The sequence below is a fragment of the Bombus fervidus genome, chromosome 11 (assembly GCF_041682495.2).
Source record: "Bombus fervidus isolate BK054 chromosome 11, iyBomFerv1, whole genome shotgun sequence".
NCBI lineage: Eukaryota > Metazoa > Arthropoda > Insecta > Hymenoptera > Apidae > Bombus > Bombus fervidus.
The window spans coordinates 9235167-9261403 of NC_091527.1; the positions used below are offsets into that span (position 1 = coordinate 9235167).

The 26237-nt window shown below is 46.8% G+C and overlaps 1 protein-coding gene across 2 annotated transcripts in view; it reads left to right on the forward strand.

The window, feature by feature from the left end:
- Sano (CABIT domain-containing protein serrano) overlaps window positions 1-26237 on the forward strand; it is a 139272-nt gene that overhangs the window by 63771 nt on the left and 49264 nt on the right. Inside the window, exons 1-2 of one of the 2 annotated variants that reach the window (XM_072012540.1) lie at window positions 9409-9574; window positions 10081-10110. The exons of the other annotated variant lie outside the window; for it this stretch is intronic. The gene's annotated coding sequence lies outside the window, so the exon portion shown is untranslated. Of the gene's footprint in view, window positions 1-9408; window positions 9575-10080; window positions 10111-26237 lie in introns of those variants that run through there. 2 annotated transcript variants of the gene reach the window in all.

Genomic DNA, 26237 nt, shown 5'->3' on the forward strand with positions numbered 1-26237 from the left:
CGGTAATAATTGCGATAGGCCGAGCGTAGGGGCAGTGAAGAGGGAAAAAAAAAAAAAAACAATACACCTGGGGGAGACAACGGAGCGAGGAAAACTTTATTACGCCAGCGACAAAGAAATTACAGCCTGTGCAGTGCCGGTCGGTCCACGCGGGCTGCGACTATGCCTGCATAAATATCATTCTCCGCGACGTTGGGTCTCTAATTTTCTCTCATTAGAGGCTCGAACGACGTGTTTCTTAGGGAACCGTGTAACGTGACGTTTAGAGTCGCTTTAGTGCCACGTCAGGTTCGAATGTTTCGTCGTTTCCTTCATTTCGCTTGGTTTTCCAGCCAAGCAATGCGACGAATCGCGAGAGAAAGGAAGAAAGGAAGGGAAGGAAAGATCGTGCGCTGATCGCCTCTGACAGGAATTGTCTCGCGTGTCTATATGTTTGCCGCGGTCGTCACGGAGAAGTCAAGCACAGGGTGTAAGGTTGACAAGCTCGTCGTCGGGACGAATGCAGTGCGATCTCTCGATCGAGCATCCGCAGTCGAATAACCCGGACGTTTGCATTGAATCGCGCTCGCCGCGACTGACTGATCTCGTGTAATGCCATTTACATGAAACGTAATCCGCGAAGGTTGCGCGTCCGCTGGCAGCACGACGAGAAGAGGCAACGAAACGGGCCGCATCGTGGTTCCCTGGAATTTCTGTTACGGCCTAATGGGGTGTTGGTGTCGCCGTCTCGCTTCGTCACACATTCTGTCTGTTTTCTTTTCTCGAATTCTCACGCCATTAGTCACGCTCGTTTTCTCGCCTTCTCAGCTACACAATGCACGATGGCTCTTTTTCATCGATATATTCTTATCAGCGCGAGCTTTGCCACTTCTATCGAACTTAAAGAATGCCAACTTTTGTATTTTTTAGTCTCCTACGTAATTTATTACACAAATTTTATATCTAATTCGTTTACATTTATGTATAAAAATATTATGAATGGAATAATACAAAAATCTTTCGTTTCGTTTTTTCTACGTTTCTCTATCGCGATAAAAGATATTTTCGCTCGATACCTGGGCTTGAAACACGATGTTCGGACAGGAGAGAAGGACGAGGATCAGACGAAGTAGACGCGCGCGCAATTAATGTTTTTACTCGTGCACGGCCGTTACTCTCCCTTCGACCCCAATCTGCGTTCACTCTCGATATTCCCTTTCACGCAGACCTCGTAGATAGCCAGATAGAAAACGACTTCCTGATCTACAGGGTTAAACAGCGACTGGTCGATCTTCTATATCGCCTTCCTCGTGGCACTGTTTACATGAACAGTGCTTGCCATTTACACGACATATTTCTGTCTTGTTCGATTCTCCGCTTCGAGAAAGGGGAAAGGTGAATATCGACGCTCGGAAAGGACTCTCCGTTCTTGCCAATCAAGGACCTGTTTCCTCGCGGCGTTATTTAACATCGGTGAAATTTCACGTTCGCGAACCATCGAAACAACGTTGATTTCCAATTGAAATCGGCGTATTTTTGCGCAAACTGGATTCGAATGTAAAAGAAAACACGGGCTGAAAACTTGCCAAATCGAAATGCAAATGTTTCGATGGGAAATTAAAAATTGCTCTTGCGCTTCTAAGCGCGCTCGACGAAGTATTTAGATACCGAGCCGATGCCTGAGACGATTCGCGACGATTCTCCGTGAAACAGCAACGTTCGTGGAGAAGGAAGAACGAGATAGAGAACAAGCCAGAGACGAAAGAACGATCGGTCTGGCGGGTTCGCGGTGAGGAGGAAGAAGAGGCGAGGCCAGAGAGGGCGAGCTTTCTCCGTAATGCAGTTGGGTGCACGCGCGATTCCACGAGCGGAGTCTGTATCCGTGATGTTCGCAACTCTCGTGGATCCATTGTCCTCGTTCCTCGCGGTCGTTGTAGCTTAGTGGGTTACTTAGGCACAGGCGAACAGAGGCGAAGAGAAAGAGGAGGATTTTCAGCGGCGCACGCCGTGGCAGCCGGTTAGATAATGCTCGCGTCACAACGGTGGAACAAAACGGGCAAGCGGTGCTTGACTGTCGTCGTTGAAAGCGAGGAAAGTTTTGTTCCCATTGTCTCGCGCGCTAATCGAAGGCCGTGGAAACGCGGATCGTCCTGTTCACCAAGCTTCCGCTGCTTTCTGTATGTCGTTCGTGCGAACGTGTTGCGTTCTAGCCTTTTTAAATCGGCCGTAATTGGTGTCTCGTGTTATTCTTCTTGCGACCTATTGGACAATACGTACCATCTTGGTCTCTTTGAAGCGTTTGCGCTGAGAGAAAGCGTTCTTACCAAACGTATATATTTCTTGGATGACTTTTCAGCAATCCCATATTTAGCTATAATTCTTCTGTAAATGTTAAGATATTGTGTAAAGTATGGAGAAAAAGGAATTGCTAATTCAGTCAATATAGTTCGTTAGTATCGGTGAATGGATGATGAGCAAATGCTTAGATAACGAAACTCGAATGTAACTTCGAAGGATTAACCCATCTTTCGGTCTCGAGATATGCATATCGCGCAAAACAATCGAATTAAATGTCCAAAAGTGGCGAACAACGTTGCCAATCGATCAGCTATCGTTTGTGGAATCGTCGATTCGTCGAATCGAACGTGGCCAGGCAGGTTAGTAGAAGCGCGAGGGGATCTATCGATCGGTCGTTAGAGCGGGATGTTTAACCAAACGACAAAGATCTCTCTCGTCCGTGTCGCGAACGAGGTGGACGCTTATGTAAGCGAGGGATCTCGATCCCGAGATCTCGTCTGATTACTCTTTACAAGGATCGTTTCTCCTGCGAACGGGGTTTATCGATATCCAGCTACGAATTGATCGATCGCGACCAGGAAATACCAGAGACCAAGATCGCGGTGAAAAATCCACGGAGAATTATTCGAATTGAGATTATTCCCATTTCTTGGTTCACGATCACGAGAAATCTTTTCCGTTACACCAATTTATATACAACGATTTGCTATCTTTTATGCAACCAGATTCGCGATACTTCACGTTGGCAATTTAATAAAAATGTAGTTGCGGCGACTGAGGATTTAGAATTGGCATCAAAAGCATCACGATATAAGAACACGGGTAAATGTAGAAATTTTCTATAGAGATATTGGGCACGCAATAGACATCGATCGTAGAATATGGAAAAAGAGGTGAGAAAAATAGGAAAAAGTAACGGAACAATGACGAATTTTATTCGCAGTAGGAGCACCTAGGAACGATCGTTTTTCATCGATAACATAATTACGCTCACTAGCCGGGATTTTACGAGCGTGTCTATCTGGAGTTCGTGGCTGGTGCGCGAAAGTTACATAAAGACTCGACGGTACCCCATAATTTGATCGAACAAACAATGTTCGGCGAGCCGGTGTATTTAAGTTGGAGGTGAAAGGCGGCAACGTGAAAATGAGAAAGAGTCAGACGGGAGTAAAAAGCGAAATATCGGAATTATCTAACGTTTCATCTCCTTTTTTCTTTCCTTCTCGGACGACCGTTCGATTTTCCAACGACGTTGCGTCTACGCGAAAAAAAAAAAAAAGAAAAGAAACTGTTATATTTATTCGTATGGATGAAAAATCGCGACAGCTTTAAATATTAATTTAAGTTGCTAGTATGTTCGGCGGCGTCCGATTCGCATCGGGATACGATCTCGAGATACGGGAAAACGAGCGTTGTCATCTGAAACCATCTTCTTCGTCGTCGTCGTCCTCCATCAGCTCGTAGTCAGTGTACGCGCGTTAGTCGCGCAAAAAGAAAACACGGACGAAACTTGAGTAATATCGACCGCAGGAAAAGTCGCGAGATCGCTGGTTTCATGGCCTTTGCTAAATCGAATCTCGCGCTGCCGACAAACAGCGCGGATTTATCAAGAAATATTTCCAAACACTTCGAGTTATCTACAATGTACGCTTACTTTAGCGAATTTTCAGACTCCACCATTTGTATGGAACGCTTTACATTTTCCATGGACTTTTTATGGAAATATTCTTTTATCTGGACGATGATTTTATTCCGTTGAACACGTTCACGCTTCGAGAATCGCGCGAAAGCTCCCTGCAAGGATAACGTTCGTTCCAACGCGTTGGTGAAACACAAGAAAGCACGGCGGAAACGCGGTCGTCGAACGTGGCGGAAATTCGCGTCCCCGAGGGGCGAGCACGAAGCGACGTGGAAAACAAAGTCGGCAGTCGGAGTTTAGATAACATTATTATCGAGCGAGGCTTGGAAGGAAGGGCCAACCGAGTACATGAGAGCGCGACGGGGTTCTAGGGCCCCGGCATCCTTGCCCCGGGCTAAGGGAACACGCGCCGCGGGAGAGTCGAGGCGGATCGGCGAATCTAACGACCAAATCTCGGCACCGGTGTAAAATGCAAAACAGCGGCGGAGAAGAAGCAAGAGCGTGGCGAGGCGATGGGCTCTACGTTCCTCGAACGAATTCCGCGATGCGTGGCGACCAAGGTGGAGGTCGAGTACTTTGCTCCTTCTCCTTCCTCGTCCTTCTACGGCTCCGACTCCCCTTGTTTCTCTTCTTTGCTTCTTCTACTTCTTCTTCTTTGTCGTCGTCGTCGTCGTCGTCGTCGTTGTCGTCGTCGTTGTCGTCGTCGTTGTCGTCGTCGTTCTTCGTGATTCTACGTAGTCTCTGTTGCAGCTACTGGCGTTGTTACTTCAGCCCTTGCTCGTCGTTGTTCGCTGCTTCCTCCGACTTCGTTTTCCTTTCTGCCTCCATGCGAGAGTGCGTGAAGCAGAACGAAACGAGGGTACCCGCTTCGTGTCCACTTACAACTCGGTCCGTCCTTTTGGTCGTACTCGACGCAGGAGAAAAAGTTGCTTCGATCGGTATCGAGCCCACTTTTCTTCTTTCTTGAATCTAGAGTTTTCGGGTGACCAGGATGGCAATGTCCGCGCGCACGAACCGATAGGACTGTCGCTATCGATTTCGTTCCACGAGTAATCTCTTCGTTTCGCGGGGAATGCGAATCTACGGTTATAGAATCGCGATGCAACGTGGTGCAGGGCTGCCAACGCGAGGAACGAAACTCGTGACGAGAAAGCTAAGGCTGTATCTACGATCGGCGAGCGATTTATAGCGAACGCGTGACGAATCGTTAACGAACGATTAAATAATAAACGCAACGGCTTCTGGATGCCGCGCAATAAATCCGACTTAACGGAGAGTGGCGTATTATTTACGCGGCGCGGTGACAACGTTAAAAAGCCGCGAGAGGTAATAGCGCGAAATGTCGGCGGATTAAAAGCCGTGACACTGCTAGTTCTACCGATCGTTCTTTCTCGCAACGATGTAATTAAATTCCGCGAATATCATTCGCGAGCTTGTCGCTTTCCTTCTTTCACGGCTGATCCTTCGAACGATCCGATTGACTTTGCGTGGCCAAGAAAAACGCATGTACGTATATCTAAAAATCGTAGCGTCGAAGAATTTTCCATATTCGAGAGTATCAGCGAAGCGTTGATAATCGGACATAATTAACAAAGGTAGAACAAAATTGTATTACAATCTCGCTATCGAGACGGACGAATTACAGCGACCGTGAGGAAATGGCGACAGGAAATCCCGAGTAAAGTGGCGGAACAAGCGCCGACGTCCGTCTCGCGAAATGGAGATCGGTAGCGGTGCAATTACACGCGCAAATTGTAGCCGTCGTCTCGTCCGTCGTGCAGCAAGGCCCGTCTGTCCATAAAATGACAATGTACTCGGTGCTAGAAGCGTGCTGGTACACGCTAAAACGTTTAGATCCGCGTCCCGAGATAACCTAACCTTCGTCATAGCTTACCGAGCACGACGCCGGTCGGTTCCCTTCCTCTTTGCTTTTCCTTCTGGTGTATCCGCCTGCCGCCGCTCCAATCCAGACCCATTCCTATGGGATGGAAACCATCTAACGGTAGGTCGAGCTTTTTTTACGTGTGCGCCGCCATTTAAAAGTCCTCGATCGCTCGTCCTCCATTGGAACGCGAGCTCTACCATTTCCATCAACCATTATCCACTTTTATTGTTACATTATACTCGGCAGTTTCAATCGTTTATTACGTTTACATCGGTAAGCTTGAGTTGTCTCTTCTTTTCCATTGTTTTCTTTTTTTTTTTTTTTTTTATTTCGACTGAAATAAACGTGAGAACGTGAAATCGTAATCGCAATTAACCGTTTTACCGATGGATGGTTTTCTCGTTGGGTGATGGATGTTAGCAGGAAGCATAGTAAATCTATAATGACTCTGTTACTATTGGACTTTCAATTAAGGAAGTTTCAGAGTCAGAAATCGTAACGATATCCTCTGAATTTATTTATTAGACCGATGTCGACTTTCACCGCATGATCGCGCTCCACGTTTCACTCTGCTGTTCTACAAAACAAACCTAGATTCGACTTGGTCTTGAAGAATCAAGCAGAAGAGTGGCGACTACGCAAATACGGAGCAAAGATTTCCACGAAACAGCCAGGGCTAATTAGAACGAAGGCTCGTGTAATTAATCCCGAACACGCTTAGGCAAACGTTTCCCTTTCGAATGCGCGGCGACAGTTTCAGAGAAGCCGACGATGATTCCACGAAACCGATCGCCAATTCTGCATGCTCGTCACAGTACGAACGCGTGCTCTCTGCCGTTTCGACGAAGAGAAGGAAAGAAAAAGAAAGAGGAAAGAGAAAGGAAAAGGCAGCAGCCGACCGGTGAAGAGTTTACGAGCAGGAAATCGCTCGTTTCGCCGTAGTTTTCGCGCGTGCTCGGTTTTTCGACGTGCCTCGGTGAAAATTCGAGTGGAAAAAGGCGAAGATCGTCGCGAGAATCGTTCGAACGGTCACGTTCTTAGACTCGGTTGAATAATTCGCTAGTTTACAAGGCGGGCACGACGCGTTGATAGTTTGATCCTTTGGTTAGAAAGTGTCGCGCCTCTGCCAACATTCTTAAAACGTTCGCGAGCACGTTGAGTCAGCCTTTCGGGCGAAACTTTCCTCGACTCGCTGCGAAATAATCCGATTCTTTGTCCCATCGCTTGCACTTTGCTAAATGGTAGGAATTTTCGAACGTTTCTCGCGGCAACGATGGAACAAGGATAGACACAGACAGGACGACACTGGCTAATACTGAAAATTTTATTCGCCGCTAATTTATTAAAGCTAAAGAGAAATAACTTATGTAAAACAGGTTTAAGATTGGACTTGGAGTTTCCTTCGGAACGATCGTTTAGCGAATAGTCTTCTTCTTATTCGCTGTCGTTTCCATTTATTTCTCCTACCGTCGCGTCGTCTCGCAATCGTGTCTTTTTGTTGGTCGGTCTTAAGACGGATTTAAAAAGATGACACCTTTAAGGCGGATTCGAGGAACGATCGTTGCCTCATTGGCATCCAAGTTTGCTACTTGTCTCTTCTATGATAGAGTGTTTATTAGCTTTATTGTCGCCCGGTCGTTTGACGTTTGTAGGGGAAGCGAGACAAGCGTCACTAGTATTCGACGTTGTAAAGTCGGCTTAATGTGCCACCTCCTCGCAATTACACGCAATAAATCGTTTCGGAGCGAGCCATTACACCGCGATCCTTTATGGCATCTAGATAATGATCACTCGCGATTCCGCGCCAGTATGGTCATGCACTTTTCCAGTATCTTTCACGTCTTTTCTTTCTCCCTGCTTTTCTTATTTTTTCCAACAGTTTATATCCATCGCGGAAATATTTCACGCCAGGCCGTGATCGTTCAACGAAATACGATTCGTCGTCTAATTGATCGTGGCTACGCACAAGTCGCGACAACAGGTTTCCAGCAGAGGCAAAAGACTTCCCTGTCGTTCTTATGCTTGGAATAATTTTCTAGTTTGCAGGGTAAACATAAGAGGCTCGTGTCGCCTCGTAGACTTGGCTCTGCCTCGAACCGCGTTACGATGAATTCGTTCCTGAACGCCCCGTAATTTCAACGCCCCGCGATATTTCATCGTCGCGTCTCGCTGTTACAGCGCGTCTTTCAGCCCCGACCATCCTTTTTTTCCCTCCACGCAGTCATGGGACGTTAGCGATTTTTCTTGCTGAAACTTATTGCTCCTGTTGCGTCTCCGCGGGGATCGAAGGATAGGTGGTATTCTGGTAAAGTCAAGGTACTGGTTGTTACGGGTTTTTAATGAGAAGAATCGTTTGCGGAGAGTGTGAAATGGAAAGATCGCATGCGATGTTTCTTATATCCGGGATAGTTTCTTTTGCTCTGGAATTTAAAGTTCGAGTTTTCGAAGTTGCTGCATAGAAAAATCTTACCATAATGGAAATTGATACGTAATATTAGCAGGAGCATTAAGAGGAAGAAAAGAGAAAAAGGAAACGAGGATCGAGGAGACTCGAAGGAAAGGGAACTTTGAAGAAAATTCACAGAGTATCAAATGTTCAACACTTTTATTCCTGTCGGTCATTATCATAAATTCACCAAGACTATTCTTCTTAAACACCGTGTATATTCTGTCTGAAACGATCTTTACAAGCAGAGGTCACGATTAGCTTTCACACTCACGATGATTTACTCGTTTACATACACGATGGTTTTACAACGGTGTTAACAACAAATAAAAAAAGAAGATATCGTCGAACGAGCGACCAAACAGTATTCCTCCTTGGACGCCAGAGTCTCTGGAATACGTTTTGAATAATTTCTTAGTTTGCAGGGGGAGCACGATCCTTCTGGTGGTCTATTGTCTTGCCAGACACTCGGAAAGTGTCACTCCTTTTCCGCCGGTGTTGACGCGTCGCCTACGACTTTGCCGCGCAACGTTTCGTCGTGTTTCTACGCGACGGTTGATTCAACGTTCAGCGTTGATGCGTCATTCGATGAATTACCCTTGGCCAATTCATAGCGAACATACCAGTTAAAAGCGCATACCTTCGTAAACGTAACGCGAAAAGGCCGCTGGAAGTCGTCGTCAAGCACACAACCGAAAAGCTAAACTTCCATAGGGAAAAAAATTAAAAAATACCAGACAATGGAGACGTTGTAAACGTTATTGTTTAGAAATCTCGCGTTTCAAATATTTCGGACGTCTCATTACGTATTTCGCTTGCTCGGAAATGATATTCGCATTTCCAAGGATTAAAATCGACCTAATTAACATCGATTCGAACCTTCGTTTATCTTTAATCGCGTTTTTACGTTCCGGAACAGAGCGATTCGTTGTAGCGGACGTTAATAATAAATCATATACGATAGGCGGCCACGGGTTTCGTGGATCTTCCGGTTTGAGTTGGCAGGTCAGGCGGCGAGGAAGGAAACAGGAAATGTGGCGGGTTGGCGACTAAACGCGTGAGCTGCGCGCGCGATAGAAAGCGGAAGGGAGGCGAGCGATCGTTCGCTTTTCGATGTTCGTTCACGCTTGCCCGCGGTGATTTTCGGCTCGCTGTTGCAGCGCGTACGACGGACGGTTCGTTGCAGAAGCTAACCTTGGCCTCTTGCGATTCTCGCGCGTTCAACAAGTGCTCGTAACTTTTCCGTCCGATATAGCGATCGTATATCTTAGTAACGAGGAAAAGGAACGCGATATTTTAGTCTTGAAATCGAAATTGGAATATCGAGGTACGTTGCGATGGATGTTTCGCTTTGTATATTTGTGTGACATTTAACGAAAAACGAAGTGTATTTGCTTTTTATTCGAATATCGAACGAGAGAACATGTTTGTCAGAATTCGTGCTAGACGTCGCGGATTATCGACGATCCACGAGTTTCTTAACCTCTTGCATTTCGAAGCACGCCGCGCCGCTCAGACGCAGGCAACGTCTGCTGTCTTACTTGAAGTATCGCCGGAAGGCGCGACAGATTACATACCAATACTGTACCTACTGATTTTCGTACACTTTGCGAGAAATGAGAGGTTTCTTAATGCGAAAAGCAAGTCAAACATTAAACGTGTAGCACGGAATATAAAAGAAAGTTGCTGGTTATACCGCGGAAAGGTCTCGATGCAAAGCGGTTGAGATCGCTTAGCGACAAACATTTGTATAAATCACGCAAATCGAAACCGTTAGATTAAAAGAGAAAAACACCGGACAAGTCTATATGTTTTTTGTCATTTTTGTTGCAGATTCGGGACACACAGGACGAAAAACAACAAGTGAGTACTAGAACGAGCTTATGTAAAATATTTTCATTCGATCTAGAGAGATGTATGTAGATTTTAACGAACGTTCGCGTTACGGAAATATCGTATAACGTTCGCGTTGTAGAATTTAAATACGCGTCGTCGAGAATTACCAGGCTCGAACAATAGCTTTCGCAACGTCTCATTAATAGATTGTTACTTGGCTTTTGCCGCCACCAGTCGATGACCCGCGTTAAGATAACAGTAACAAACATAACGTTGTTTCGAACAATGAAACCGATCGTGGCGAAAGGCATCGCGCCGTATATCATCAACGATCCACAACGAAGCGACCAAACTGCGCATCGCAATTATTCGCAACTCCGTGATACCCTGCAACGATGCAGAATGTTATTCTTATGGAGAAGAGGTGGGGACGCTATGAGAAAGAGATTAGCTACGGATCATAGATCGATCGATTGCTTCTTGTGGCTCCGTGGCTCACCGATCACCTGCCGAGTATTAATTACATCGAACATTGTAACCAGAAAAGCAAAAATCGCGATAATAACATTGAAACACGTCGAGAGGATTTAATTAGGAAGTTTAGCCTGGGTCGCGAGAAAAAAAAAAGTGGAAACGTGAGTCATCGACGGCCCACTGACTGAACTAAACACAGTAATTACGGTATAATCATCTCCCCACGTGCGCTGTTTACGCTATCGCCCTCGAAACTCAAATTCGTAGCGATGGGTTCGAGTCGCTCGCGAGTTCCGAACAATTCATTGTTCTGCGTTAATTACTTGTCTAATTGTAGCGATAACGATAATGATACTTGGATATACTTCTCGATGCTGATACCGGTGGTGGGTCGAGATGAAGCTCAGTAAGATGAGCCAATGGAAATACGAATTTTCGGCTGTAGCGATTCCTCGTATATAGGTGATTTTCGATGCTATTCGATAATGCGTTCGGAAATTAAGCTATTCTTGAGCCATTGCTTGCTAGCGATCGAAAAAAACGTACGTTCATGGGACAACTTTGTACTTGTACAAAGAAAAGTAGGCGATCTGGCTCTCGGCAGCCAGTTGATCGTGCACCGCCGGACGGTTTTGCCGTACAAATCGGCCTTCTTTCCCAGGAAAAATGCGACTGCGTGTACAGCTTGCAATCAGAAAAGATGCATTTCGCTTCTGGTTCTGCTGTACACCCTTTTGCACGAATTACGTTCGGCTTAATACCACGTTCCGTTGACAGTAATGTCGGTTTTTATTGTTTTCGCCGACACCGCTTCACGAAAGAATGACTCGCGCCAGGATTTCTATCCAGCTGGATGCTTAGAACGAGGTATAATCGATCGACGACGAGCTACGAGATATCGCATTGATGACCAAGCGTGGATTTTCTTGGAAACTTTATACCATTCTTCTATTTATATATTATACGAATCTCTCGTCGATCTTTCGATTTGACGAGTAAAGATGTACTTTTTGACGTCATTCTTCGGTGACGAGACAGTAGCCTCGAGTGACTAATTCGAAGAATGTTGGGAATAATCGGTAAAGGGCGAAGTTTGCCAGTAAACTGGAATCGTGCGAGTCTCCTTATTAATTTTAAAGGAAGAAGATAATTCACCGACTACGAAGAAGTGGCGAAACGTCGGTGATAAATCAGAAGCACTCGTGGAAAGATTGTTTCTAACGAATGGGATAGAATTTCTTGGCGAGTTCGCATGCGAGGACAGAGAAAGAAGGAGGAGAGCCGAAGGATTTTCAGTAACAGAAGAAAAGTCGGTGGCATGTTCTGGTTTAAGCGAGTTTCAACGAAAATAATTAATACGTTTCCATGAAGAGAAACGGTCGCGCATCCATTAACGCGATCCAGGAAGGTGTTCCGCGAACGTAGCGAGCAATCAGAGAGCCGAAACCGCTCGTTTCCCGCGCAAGATCGATCGACTGTCCCGTTTTTATGCGTTCGTCGCGTGGTAATGAGTGCTGCTCCTGTAATGGCTCGTTGCATTAACGTCGCGCCCGACTTCGTCCCGGGTACCTTCCTCGGACGACGCCTGAGTCTTCGTAGGTTTGGTCGGTAGTTTTCGGGGTGAGTTCGACGCAAGAGATTAAGAATCTCTCATGGACCGTGAACCATAGAACGAATGCGTTGGAACCGGACAACGTGGATCTTGGATGGATTATAAGATCATATCGACATAGGGCGACGTTAAGTAATTCTCGGTACCAGCGATGAAATAAAAATCGCGGAACTGAGAGAGACTGGAAGAGGAACGCTTTGAAGTACAGTCTTGATGCAAAATTCTGCAAGTCACCAGGTAAAATACGACGGTTTAGCGTGTCGTCACGCGGCAAGAAATGGCTGAATTTTTTGTAAAAGGCAGCAGAAGTGGTGGTTTGCCGCGTGCCAATTAGTATTTCCTAGTTTTCCCAGTCGGCCCACCTTCGTTGCTATGGTAACCGCGAACGATTACTTATTCCCTTTGTTGCACTTTGTAATTACGTTTAATTAGTTTTATTACTGCGCGTACGCAATTCAAATGCTGCGTGGCTCGAAAAAGTTCCAATTAACCGGACAATAAAGATTTCCCGCGTTTCACGCGTACACTCGCACGCTCCATCATTATTTTCACCAGATCGTTCCTTACTAATTCTTTTATACGTTTAATATACGTATTTCCACTGTCGATCGCCTACTATTCTTTCCTTTTTTTTTTTTTTTTTTTTTTTTTTTCTATACATTCACTTCTCGAGAGGATTCGATCAGCAATGGGGTGGGTTCTTTCGCTTTCGCTCGCTTCCAGTCGTCGGATAATCACGCTCCTCAACTTCTCTGTGTAACTGGAATGAAAACGCATGCTTCTCGCATGATTCACGTCCAGTTTTGAAACGCTGGATTTCAGAGAAGTGATCTCACCCCGTTCGAGACGGTGTCACGCGACCGTACGGAGGTCGTTGATATTCTCGATGAACAGAGCTTCGTTTGTTTCGTCTCGAGTGGCTACGGCCCGTGCTAAACTTGGTGGAAAATTGCATTAGCTTTCGGTGGAAAGAAAACCGTTCTGCGTTCGGTGAATCGCCCGTCCACCTTTCTTGTTTCCTTTATTTATACCTGAAACTTTAGAATTAGTCGTAAACTGTAAATTTGTGCATTGAGCTTTATATTCCTTGCAAGAATTGAAATTTGAAGCGTTCCATCGTAACATGGCAAGTAACATCTTTGCTGTCATAAGATGTATTTGAAACACATCTTGCGCCATTTCGCGCGATCGGATCCTTCTTGCATTCGGCCTCTCTTCGCTACAGATTGCGTGTAGGAGTTACGAAATTTCGGTGGCAAAAAGTCGCCTGATCTGAAATACGATCCATCGCTCGTGCCTTTGCGGCGCGATTTTTTCCAGAAGCACGTTTCTTGCCTTCTTGGCGAAGAAAAGTGTTAAGAATCGTCGTACAAGCTCGGTATAACTTGTCCAGGTTTTTTCTCCGCGGTTCACCGTCAAACCACAGGAATTCCTCCGTGAAATTGGAAAGAAGGTTACACGTATAGAGAGGAATAAAAAAGGCCGATGGGAATATCGTACGTTTTAATCTAGAAAAAGAAAAAAAAAAAAAACAGAAAATTCATGGAATTATTAACTCCAGCAGTAGAATCGTAATAGCGCTAGAATTGCAAGGAGAAGAACAAGTCTTTTCAAATTGATCAATTCGGCTATCCTGGTAATTTTTACGTTAACAGGCCATCTTGGATCGCGACACGCCACGAATCTCGCGTGACTGTGAATATTTTTCTATAGATATTCGAAGTAACACCCAGCTGACTGTATCGAATAGAATTATTCGACTCACGCGAGATAGCGGTCCTAGATGTAAACGTTAATTGCAAGTTTGGTAGAATCTCGTGGGAGCGTGGGCGTGAATTCAGGCTGATTCCATTAGCGGAATTGCGATGTTACGGAATGCGAGTGGGTGAACCATCGTGTTTCATTTAAGACAGCTGTCATTACGATATCAGCGTGTTTTGTCGAATGAAAATGCGATTCTCCTCTATGGGCAGCTGTAACGAGGCCGCGTCGAATGGCACGTCTGGTTATACTCGTGTCGCGTCGTTATGTTGCTCTTGCGTTACGCTAGAATCGCGTCGCGTTGAACTACCGACTTCGTGTCATATTTGTACCGTCTTCGAGGCCCGCTCCTGATGTTCTTGTACTCGTATGGCAGTTACATATCGCGTACCGGACGTTGTTCATGGCTGGTTGTACGGTTTTTTCGGGAGCAGTCTGTTCTTGTAAGTCTCTCTCGCCAAGTTCTCCTACCAGACGTTTTCACTTGGCGTCTTTTTACTCGTGCTATTTCTCGCATGCTAAATTCCCAGCATTTTACAATTTCTCGATACCAGCGAAAGTACAGTTGGAAGATGCAACGTTTACGCCGATGAGAATACAAAACGAATAACTGAGAAAATAATTATTTATCATGAAGATTTCTTGTATCCCTGAGAAGGAACGGAAAGAAGATACTTGGGTTATTTTTACCTGTGTATTATTTCAAGTATATCATTCAAATTATACAATATATCGTTGCTGGCGCGGACAATCGTCTTATTTCCACGCCTTCTTCACCGTCCTCGCCCTATGGCTTTCCTCGAGCAATACGCCTCGGCATCGTAACCATCCGCTCGTGAGATATTCATACTTCTCGAAGGTAGTTTTAATAAAGCCTTCCCAAGGTCGTAGCTCGTCAGTACCAGGGGCCCCATCGAGCCACGATGCTGTCAGTGAAAATGAAGGCTCGGTTAAACCAGTGGCTAACCGGAGCCTCGGATTGTCCTTGGATAAAATTCAGACGGTGTTCCATCCTCAAACCCTTGTCACCGTTGGCCGGTTAATAGCCGTCACGTCGGATTCATTTCGAATGAAAAAGAGAAAAATCCATACGTGATACGAAAATTAATCGACGATCACGTACACCGTTAAAGTTACATCGTAACAAACTATTTGCTCTCGTTACGATGTTACCAGTTAATGCTCGGTAATCGGGGCAACTATTCTGCAGGCGTCACGTCGAAGAAAGCCGGCTTGTCCCGCGTTGCCGAAGGATGAAAGGTACACGATGCCATTCCAGAGGAAAGAGACTCTGTCAGTTGTGTTTATGCCAGTGAAATTTCACCGTAGACCGCCCCTACAGCCTTGCTACCAAAACGAACAGAAAGGGTGGCTTCCAGGTCGATGCACTCGCCGAAAGAAGCCGGTTAGAATAACTGCCGTGGTCTTAGGACGGCTAACACGGCGGCTCGAGGCATTCTACTATCACTTTTATTTTAAAATCCTACGAAAAATGATTATTTTCCTTCTATAGAAATCCGAAAATCGTGATTTACAACGTTGTGTTCCAAAGGGATTTCAAGGGTCAACCATTGGAAACAGCCGGTACAAAATGAGAAAGAACGATAAGTAGAATATGTCCGCCATTGGTGTTACCACTCTGTAAATATTGATTTTGGCAAGAGTGTCGGTGGAAGTTATCACCGGCGGGGAATAGAATGCGAGAAATAGCTGGAACGAGATGGTGAAGAACGGCCTCTCTCGCGAGATATATTATGGCCTGTGTGGATGCGGGGAACGGGCGAGTATTTCGTTAGATTTAGGGCCAACGCCCAGAGCCTGATCCTGCTCCTGTTGCTCTTTTTTTACACACGTGGACACGGGACGGAATCCGGCGAGAGGGCAGCTGAGTAGGTTCGCAGGTTTAGGCCCGGACGATGCCATAGGCGTGACCAAGAAATTCAAGGCGACCACTTGGAACAACGATCTCGATTCGTTTCGATCGAAAACTGCCTTGTAATCGTGAAAAATGGAATTACGCGATTACGATGTTGTCTAGTTGGAGATGCTCCGAAGAAATTATCACGCAACCGTCTTTGAAACAGGCCTCTTATCGGTATTTCCGTTCTCAACGTCGTCAGGTGTCCAAGAATACACATTGCCACCGTTTCCGAGCAAACAAACGGGAAACAGAAAGAGATCCGAACGGGCAGCAATCAGCATAGCTAGTGTTGTACCGAGCGTAGTTTGCGGAGTTCCCACGTTGTACGAGTCGATCTGCATACAAAATTCCATCGAAAGTGTATACCGAGGGTTACTCGCTTCTCTAGACCCCATCGACGCGATTCCTGACCCTGGTCGGCCAGGTCGGTGCGGCTCACGCAAGAGCCATTGCGGCATTTCTGCCTGCTGCACGCTGCATCTCGTGTATCCCGTCTAATAATCGTGAACAGGATAGAAATTTTCCTCGAACTCGATTGAATTCCTTAGCGGGAAGGGGACGCGCATCCCCGTGAATCGTAATTCAATCATGGAAAATACTTTTCGAAATCTTAAAATCATTCGCTACGAAATTATAGACGCTACGGGTCGTCCTATCCGCCGATGGGAGTATCGTTACCAGGCCGTGCAATGTCCGCGAGAAACGCCTTTGCCTTTGCATGTTGCTCATCGAGCGAAACGTCCATTTCCACGAGTGCCGGCAACACGATCCTCCAACGAGGGCCTCTCACCAGATGGTAGGTGTCTATACCTACGAATCAAAGTCCGGTCGTGTCGGTTCCAGCCCTGTTCCGTCAAATTGCGCGGGCTTCTCACGAATCGAAGGGCCTTACGCCAATGGCAGACGCGAAGGGAAGAGGCGCACGGAGCACGAAAAAGAGTTTGCCATCGGGCGAACACTTTCCAGCGCTCCGCGCGCGGAGTTCCACGACCGCGTTTCGGGACAACAGCACGCCGGTACCCAAGCAACGTGGGGGCCCCCCGTCCTTGGTCCGTGTCAGTGGCATAGACCATACAGGGCCCGTTCAAGGTCGAACCGAGGGAAGCCGAGATCCCGCGAATACGACCGACGGGCCCGAACCGAGTACGGCCGACCGCGCTCGAGTCCCTCTTCGACTGGCTGAACGTTGGTGGAGTGGGGGACGCCAGGGGCCCGGTGATGGGGAGCGGCGAACCGATCGAGGGCCCGAGCCAAGTGTCATCCTATACCCGTGTGCCTGCCACGTCGTTTCGCAGCGTCTTAACGCACATTAATACACGCTCTGTGTGTACACTAGGACGACACCCGCCTTCACCCGCGGTTTTCGTTCCTTCTCATTTTTTCCCTTCGCTGGCCACCCTTTTTTTTAGGTTCCGCCCTCTTCTTCTCATCCTTCTGGCTCTTCTTGGTCGTTGCTCTGCCGCTGCTTCTTCTGTCTCTTCTTCTTACCTTTCAGCTCGTCCTCTTCGTTCGATGCCCGGTCGTCCGTTCGGATGTTCGTTTTTCGATCTTACGGCGAGGTTTTGTTGTCTTTCCAGCCGGTCCTCGCTGCGATATTCCAGCGTTACCGAGAACCGAGCTTTCCAACAGCGACTCTTGACGGACGAATTAAATGGATCCCTGGCCGTACGAAATCTCGGGGACGTGATCGATCGGTACACGTTTCTCTCCGTCGCGACACAAGGTCGATGACTTGGACAGACTCTCGAACGCCACTCGCTGATGCTGCAAGATTCGAGTTGACAATTTTCTGGCTAATTGGGTGGCTTCGTCCCTAGACAGTCTTCCATTCTTTCGCTGAAATCCCACTCGATCCTCGCTCGTAATGTTCGAATTTTATCTTCAACTATTGCCCCTTCGTATCTAATCCTACTCGCTCATCGCGCGCGTTGAGACGATCAAAGCGATGCCCATTCTACCAATGAGAACTTTCATAGAATTTACGCCCGTTTGATTCGGTTAGGCGAAACGCGATCAATTCTCCGTTCGTGGTAAAGTCCTCGAATAGATTTACAGTTAAACCCAGAAGCGCGGTGGTTGAGTTCGGGTAACTGAATCGGATCTTTTGGTAATTCCTGGATTTATAGAGGCAAGTTCCGCGGAACCTGCAATTTCTGGCCCCGTTCTGTTGAACGTAACCGGCGTTCGCGATACGACCTTCCTTGGCCAAGGATTACGGCAGAACGGTCGACCGATTTTAGCAATCTCCCTCTCTAGTACCGGTGTGCTCGTGGTCATCTGATGTAACAGGTTTCGCCTGGCCGTGGCAACGAGCCACGAAGAGGCGGACATCGGATTTCAAGGTTATTTAAGAAGAGGAGAATCGATAGGAGCCAAGTCGTGGCATGCGGTGCCGATTGATACTTTTCATGCATGGGATGGTATGCGTTTCGGGAAATCCATATCCAGCGTTCTTTCCATTCGTTTCTTGTCTCGGAAAAGCGAAAAAGATATCGACAACCTTACTTTTCCTTTTACGCTTTCCTACGACGATAACAATATTTGTTTTACATTTTTTACAACGCTACGATCAAACTCCTATTTCCTTTTTTTCCGTTCATGCGATATTCATTTTTCCCACGCGCGAAACATATCTCAAAGCAAATGAGAAACTTTCACACAGCGACCCCCGTAAATCGAACCCCGTAAATCGACCCCTCGGAATAGTCAGCGAGTCGGTGAAACGGCGTTCAAGTTACCAAACGACGCTCCCATACGAGCGCCGTGTGTCCGCGTTGCAACTCGACGCCGTAAAAGGTCCTCAACACTTGATATTCAGTGGTTGCGCTTGAGTTCCGTTAAATCGGTGCCCATTGATCGTGGACATAGAGAGGGTCGGTCGCGCGATCGATGATTTTCACGCGACGCGTTCTTCCGGTTCGCGTGCTCTCTCGCCCTCGATCAGTCGGCCGATAAGCATCGATAAATCGCGTCATTAATGCAAAGTGAATCGCAAACCGGAACACGCGACTCGTCGCACGATGACAGACCTGCCGATGAGCCTTGCTGTCACGTCGTCCGAGATAACGGGCCAGCTGGCCAAATAGGTTCGTCCCATGTCTCCGTCCGGTGCTGCAAGATCGATAACACAGTTCGTTCGAGCTCTAACGCCGATTCATATTCCATTCTGATCGCTCTGGATGGAAACGTTTGTTCCGGTAACGAGGCGCGTCGTTAGGACCTTGCCATGGACATTCGAACGGGACTTTCAGCTTTTACGAGGCCTTAGCCACATGTAAAGTAAGAAATTCAAAGTAAATTTGGTCAAAGATACGGTTTATCACGGATCTGATTACAGTTTCAGGTAGAGATAAAACGTTACCACTGCCTGCCAGTGAGTAGATGGTGGATTTTTACGGAGATTCGCATTTTTGCGGACAAAAGCGAGAAGATTGAATTTGTACGAAGATGTGTTACGGCCAGTTTTTCGATAAATATCGTATATTTTCGTACGTTACTCGGGGAAACTGGCAAAATCAACAGATCGTCTGGAACACCGTTAACATTCCGAGGATATGAAGAGCGAAATAAACGAACGTCGTAAAGGTAACCGAAAAGTAACTGCTACCGGTCGACTTTTTTTTTCCATCGCGTAAACGTCGATACCACGTTGAACCCTCGTGATTTTTCGACGTTCAGTATCGATAAAGCTGGCCTTGTGATCGCGGGAGTGGATGCCCAGCGCTGGTTACCTGGCTTTTTTTCCGACCGACAACCGTAAAAAGGCAATTATGGTAATCGGAAGATGAATCGTGCCGAACCAGCAAGAAGATCGTTCCTTCGGTGACCGTTTTAATTTCGTCCTCTGGCTATGCCAGATAACGTTGCTTCGGTAATTGGTTCGCGGTTCCAACGATGATAAAACTTGGTATCTGAGCGAAAATGCAAAAGCAAGAATCTTTTAAATTGCAAAAAGTAGAACATTTGAAATGGAAGAAATTTATGGATGAAAACGAAGAAGATTGATGAACGGAAACAGTCGATCAACAGTCTGTTTGGAAAGTCTTCTCTCCACTATTCGAAATTTAATATTCGACTCTCGCAAACATACGAATATTCGTTTTGATACCATGCCAGCGAGCCTCCTCCGACACCTGTCTGCCATTAATATTGATTAGAATTAGCGAATTAATAAGTACTCGCAAGTGGGTTTCGTGTGAACGTGACCTCGAACCGTACGCGGTCCGATCAGATACAGTTAACCAGAGCGCCTCGCGATTGTCACGTGCCTTTCAACGTTGGTAGCCTTCGATTTCACTCATTCTCGTTTCAAAATCTTTTCATAGAATACAAGACATAAATGAAAAGTACTATTATGGACGCGCCTATAACAATTGCTAGATCAACAGATAGGAGTCTGTCATTTCGAACGTTAAATTAATCAATTTTCTATCCGTAGACGAGTGTAAAATTGTTCATAAATACATGTTCCTTGTTCTTTCGCTTGCAACTTGATAAAAATGTCGGAAGTGAACGCGGTGGACATTGGCCAATAGACCGATCCGCTCGGACGACGTGCCTTTTCCACTTCCCGTTGCTCGGTTCCCTGGAGGTCAGGCACAAAGATCAGCAACGCCAACGAGCCGAGAAACCGAGAGAAATCGCGTTGATTGGATCGAACCGTGGCGTTCGGTCGCGATAAGAAGCAAAGAAATGACTCTCCTTTCATCTGTTAATTAAGGTAGAAGTTAGCGAGAGAGGGGAAGCGCGGCATGCACACGTCGCAGGGATTTCCTGATATTTCCCGCGCTCGATGAATTCATTGCCGGTCCTGGCGGGCCCACGGCAAGCCTTTTTGCGATTGTAATTCGCTTCCTCAGCAGCGCGCTAGAAAAACCACGACGGCAAGCCTGCAATTAAAATCGTCAAGCGGCCGGGACCGGGTCGATGCACCCTTCGCGTCCGGGGGACCATGCGCTCTTTCCTGCGCGCCCGCTGAAAAATCGCAAAAACCGTGGAAAGCATCTTCTTGCCTCTCTTGTTGTGTCTTTGGTTTAATTTGCGAGCGTCGTTGCTTCCGCGAGCTCTGCTCCCTCTCCCTCTCTCTCTCTCTCTCTCTCTCCGAGTTCTTTTGAAAGCGCCGAGCGAATCGTTCAAAAGGTGGTTGGTTGGTTTTAGTGCTTCATTAAGAGAAGCTTTCGCGTACATGTGAAAATCGGATGCGCCGTTTTTTCTCTGGGTCTTTCGTTTCCTCTCTTCTCGTTCCCTTTCAGATCTTTTTCGATACCAAGCGCAGACAATTTTGCTCGTTAATTACTTGATCCAAACGAACGTTATTTATTACCGTTTATTATCTGCTTTGCCAACTTCTACAAACGCGTCTCGATAAATGTACGCGGGCATTATTTTCATTCAGAAACGAATGGAATAGAAGGAAAAAAAGACTCGCCTTTGGTTTCCTCGAACGATCGCGTGAATTAATTACAAGGAGTAGGCGTAGTCGTTCACTTTCCACTTTCCTACGAGCGATTTATCAAAGGGAAAAACGTGTCGCTCGCTTCCCCCCTTTCCCTTTATTCGTCTTTCTACCCTTTCGGTTCTGGGAACGTCGATCGGGAACGTTATTTCGCTGGCAAATTGCAAAGTCTTGGTAAAGCCTGGTCGAGCGAAGACGAGTTAAATATCGTGTGAAATAGGCAGGAATCGCCGACGGAACCAGTTAAAATCACAGGATCAGCGTAAACTGCGCCACGGAGGAACTTGTCTTCATAAATATAACCCGTTATAAATCGTCGTAGTTTAACGAACGCGGTGGAAAAACTGCGAGATAATTGCTTCGCTCGTGCCGGTCAATTATAAAGCTGAAAAATCGCCGGGTTAATCGTCGATATCTTGGAATCGGACGTTTCGCTGCGACTCGCGGCCTCGGTGAATTATGGAAATCGTATATCGCCCCTGAAGATCGTTCGCGGACCTCGAAGATTCTGGTAGTTCCTCGCGATTAAACCGATCTGGTTTTACTCGATCAGCTTCAAAGGTCTGGTATCTTTGATACTCTTGGCGATTACGCTTTCTGCTTAATGTCTAAAAATATATTTTACCTTGGAGACGATTAAGAGAAAAAGCAGCGAGATTTATCGCTGCTGAAACCTCGAGTGAAATTATCGTGTCTCATACAGCAACGATAACCACGCGTACAATTTAGATCTGGAAAACTCAATTACCAATTGAAACAGAGCCATTGCTACATTGGCGATCATCGCTCTATGGAAAACTAGAGCGTATCATTTACACTCGTCAAACGCATAAAAATTCGCCGCAATCTACTTGCTTCTCTACGCTTCCTTCTGCTACGTTTACACCTAATTCGCCATGCTAATCTACCTGGTTCATTTCCAGTTCCTCCTTCGATATACTTTTTCCATGTTCGATGGAAAATAGCGGCGAAGATGCTGCGATCGGTACAGTTAGACGATATTTTTACTCGTGTTCGTAGTCTTCTTTCCTTTAACGGTGATGCATTCGTTACGGTACCACCGTGTTCTCTGCATTCTTATATGACTGCTAAGTATACGGTTCATGTGTAACGTTCAGACGGTTCGTCGACGCCCTTGAACAATAAACCGCACACTTTTCCTCTCCGTCGCTCCGTTCCATTCCCATCTTTTTTCGACTTTTACGGCGTTCTCGTTCGTTCGCCATTTACATTCGTCGGAACGTATTTCGCGAGCGTTGCCATAAAAGAAATCGCGCACCTGCTACGCCAGGAAATATTTTCCCGGCTGTGCGGCACAGGATGCGTGAAATTAGCTTGGGGATGAATCGACGAGGGATCGCAGCGAAAAAATTTATGCGACAACGCGCGTTGAGTGACTTCTTAATGGTTTATGGCGTCGACCCGCTGCTCTGGATAATTACACGCTCTTTTCTGATCTGCTGATTACCCTTTGTGTCGCTTTCCTTCGCTCGTGGTACACGAACATTAAGCGTAATTACTTAAAAAAAAAAAAAAAAAATACAAGCATATTTTTTCCCGTTTTTAAAGCAACGATATTTATACAAATCAGATCATTTCCAATCGTCTCGACGAGAAAGATTCGTTCGCGGTAATCGTAGAAGCTACGCAGAAATTTCGATAGGTTTGCTTTCGGTAGCTGTGACGTTAAGCTGGCGAGTTATATCTCGAGGTCTTTGAATTTCGCAATGCGATCGATTCTCGAAGGGAAGAAAGCTTCGTTCGGACAGCCAGTGGTTACCGGTTATATTGCACTGTAAATTGTCAAAGAGTTGGCAAAGTGGACGTCTCTCCCTTGGAGAGAAAGGCGCGCGCACTCTGCTCGTGGTAATTTGTTTCCCGACGCGAATTTCTAATACAGGATAACTCTCGGGGTGAACGGCGAGTCTGTCTCTGGCGAGAACGCTCGTCTGTTACGCGTGTGTTTATGTAAATTACGATCTAACTGTTAAAGAAGGATTACCGGCTATACTCGCTGCCACTCGATTGTAAATTACCTGGTGTAATAAGTTCTCTAGGTAGCGGAGTCGATCTCCAACAACGACGACCGTTTCGAAGACGATCGACAATCGACGATTCTTCGCCATTGCTCCATATCCTGGCTCGCGTCGTATCTCTTTTTGGGCAACTCGAGAATTTTACCTTTGGATACCTTCGTTGGAAAGCTTGATGCGAGAGAAAAGTTGCGGAGAATTTTTGCAAACGATCGCCGTTGAACTTATTCGTTGAAGGAATAAAATAATCGTAACGATATCATTTTTTTTTCTACGCGTTTAAAGCGTCAGGTTCCCAGGACACAAGACGCTTCGTCTCTAAATATCAGCAATTCTCAAACGTTTAACGTCAAATGTTCAGAATAAACTTTTCGACTAACGATCAATTTTCCAACGACGAAGAACGTCGGTATCGCGCGTCGCTTGCAAACGAACGCCGGTTTCCGGTTATCCTGGACGAGGCTGGAGCTTGTTGTTTATTCGTGTCAGTGAACTCTCCTGGATCGGGTCCATGGCTCTTTGTTTCAGCCCCCGAAGGGTTCGCTCGCTGCTCAATGGCCGCGTTCAATGTTGCACAACGAGACTGTAGCCGCGTTGCAGGCAACAACAACGACAACGGGTTGTAACTGAATCCATCGTCGCGACGATGCTTCGACCTTGAAGTGTACGCGTGCGTTCTCCTGACACACGCTCCGGGCACTCGAACTTTTCCCCTAAGCGTATCCACGATCGTGGATAATCGATAAAATCCGACGTTCTACGGAATTAGTTCTACGAAAAAGCGTTACAGAGTTGGAAACTTTGCTCCGAAGGGTCACGGGGATGGAACCAAACTGAATTCGTTTCGAAAGCAAACTTTCCGAGTACCGTGGAAGGAATACGAAGAGCGACAGACGATAATCTGGCGAGATACACGCGTCGAATATATTTTCCACGCTTTTCCTAACACGCGAGAACGAATTTTTAGTAATTTATCTAAAATATTCAACGCCATAAGGGAAGCTCGCGCGAGTTCAACACCGTGGAAGATTTATTAGAACAAAACGCTGTTGCTGGCAGCCGAACATCATTCCCATTGCGTGGTGTTTGTCCCATCAGCAGCCCAGCCCATGAAAGGCAGCTCGAAATCGAGGTTCGCGACGGGCGGGGTGTAACGACGCGAAAGAAATATCAGCCACTTGTCAGCATCCAGTTCCGAGCGGCGATTCCACGTCCGACAAATGTTGGAGAATTCACGGTGCACGCTCGAAGAGGGATTAAGGTTGCTTCTGCATCCTCCTCCCGTTCTTCGAACGGCCAACACGCAGCAGAGGAAGCGAGGATACAGAAACGGGCCGTAACTAAATCCGCGAGCAGTTTCAGAGAGCCCGTGGAGAGGAGACCTTGACACTGCTCGTGTCCGACACACGTTCGTCGGCGAACTTACCCACGTGCAGAGCCGTGGATAATCGATTCGATCGTAAAATACGCTCCTTAGGCTGCCTGGCTGCCTCGTCCGCCTGGCTGACTCTCGTCTTCGTCTTCTACCACTCTCGATCTCCTTGCCTCTTCCTCTATGTTCTACGCGCTGATAGCGAGGCGTTTTTACCGTGTCGCTGATGAATTTGGCGCGGATTGTCGGGGTCTTCGTCCTTCTTCCGTCGCTTCAGTCGCTAATGTTCGATGTGACGTTGCAGAGTACGAAGTCGCGCAACAGCTCGCACGACTGTGACTCGACGATCGAGAGAGTAATTTTCCATTTGCTTTCCGTATCGACGCGGGCTACTGCCATTCCGTTCGAGCATTCTGTTCGAGCACCGTGTAAGTAGATCCAGCACGAAAGAAGACCTCGCAGTTCGCTGATATGATACATGCCGACGCGTTACTAGGAGCCCATAGATAACGGAGAATTAAAGTGGAAAGACTGGTGCCGCGAGATAACCGGTAGTCCGCCTCCTGAGACCAGCCCCGGCGTAAGGACCAGGAACAGTAGCTAATCAGTGGTATCTGATAAAGATTACAGCGAGGAAACGAGATTAGAATCAGTTCACGAGTCGGTTACCCACCGGGATGCTCGTTGCCACAGCATGGAAAGCGTTGCTTTTACTTAATTTTACGCACGGTAATCCGAGCCGACGTCTAATTGTAGATCCTCTGGTTTCTCTCTTCTAAACACGATCGATCACTCGTTCGGAACCCAACGAACCCGAGGGCCATCATCAATCTAGTTGGAGGGACGTTGCGCAAGAGGCAATCCTCTTTTAGTCTTTTGGTTTCCGTGCGTTTCGCGATTTAGTTTCGACAGGCAGAAGCACGCGTGAAACGTTAATTCGATCCGGCGGTGTATCGCGCGCGAACGCCTGTCCAGCGGTTGAAAACGATTATCGCACCGGCAAAATTAATAGCCTCTAATCGAAGGTAATAACGCGGCCGGTCGATTGCGTTCGTGCCGCGTGCACGCGGTCGATCGTGAAAAATTCGCCTAGCTGCGTCCGATTATTTATATCGTTGGCAAAGATGGCTACCGGTGGCCTGACGGTTATCCGCGTACGAGTTTCCTGGCTACGATCAGCGCGATTTTCGACCGAACGGCACGCGGGAACATCCGTTTCTTAACGTCGAGTTTCTGAAGCGTGAAGGTGACTGATGAAGCGTGAATGGAGAAAGCAGGAAGTTGAAAGTTAGGTTTGTTAGGTTGCGCTGGAAGACGCGATGTCGAAATTGTACGTCCTTACGTTTGATGGATGTTGGTCGTTTGGCTCGGTAGACTCGTTCGAGTTACGCGTGTAATTCGTTTTTAACAAACGCGTTAGAAAACAAATGCTCGCTGTCTAGAGATAAGTTGCTCGCCATCAGGCGCGAATACCCGTGATATTTTTCGTATCTGCTAATCTCTTTGGTTCATCGATCCGGCCATCT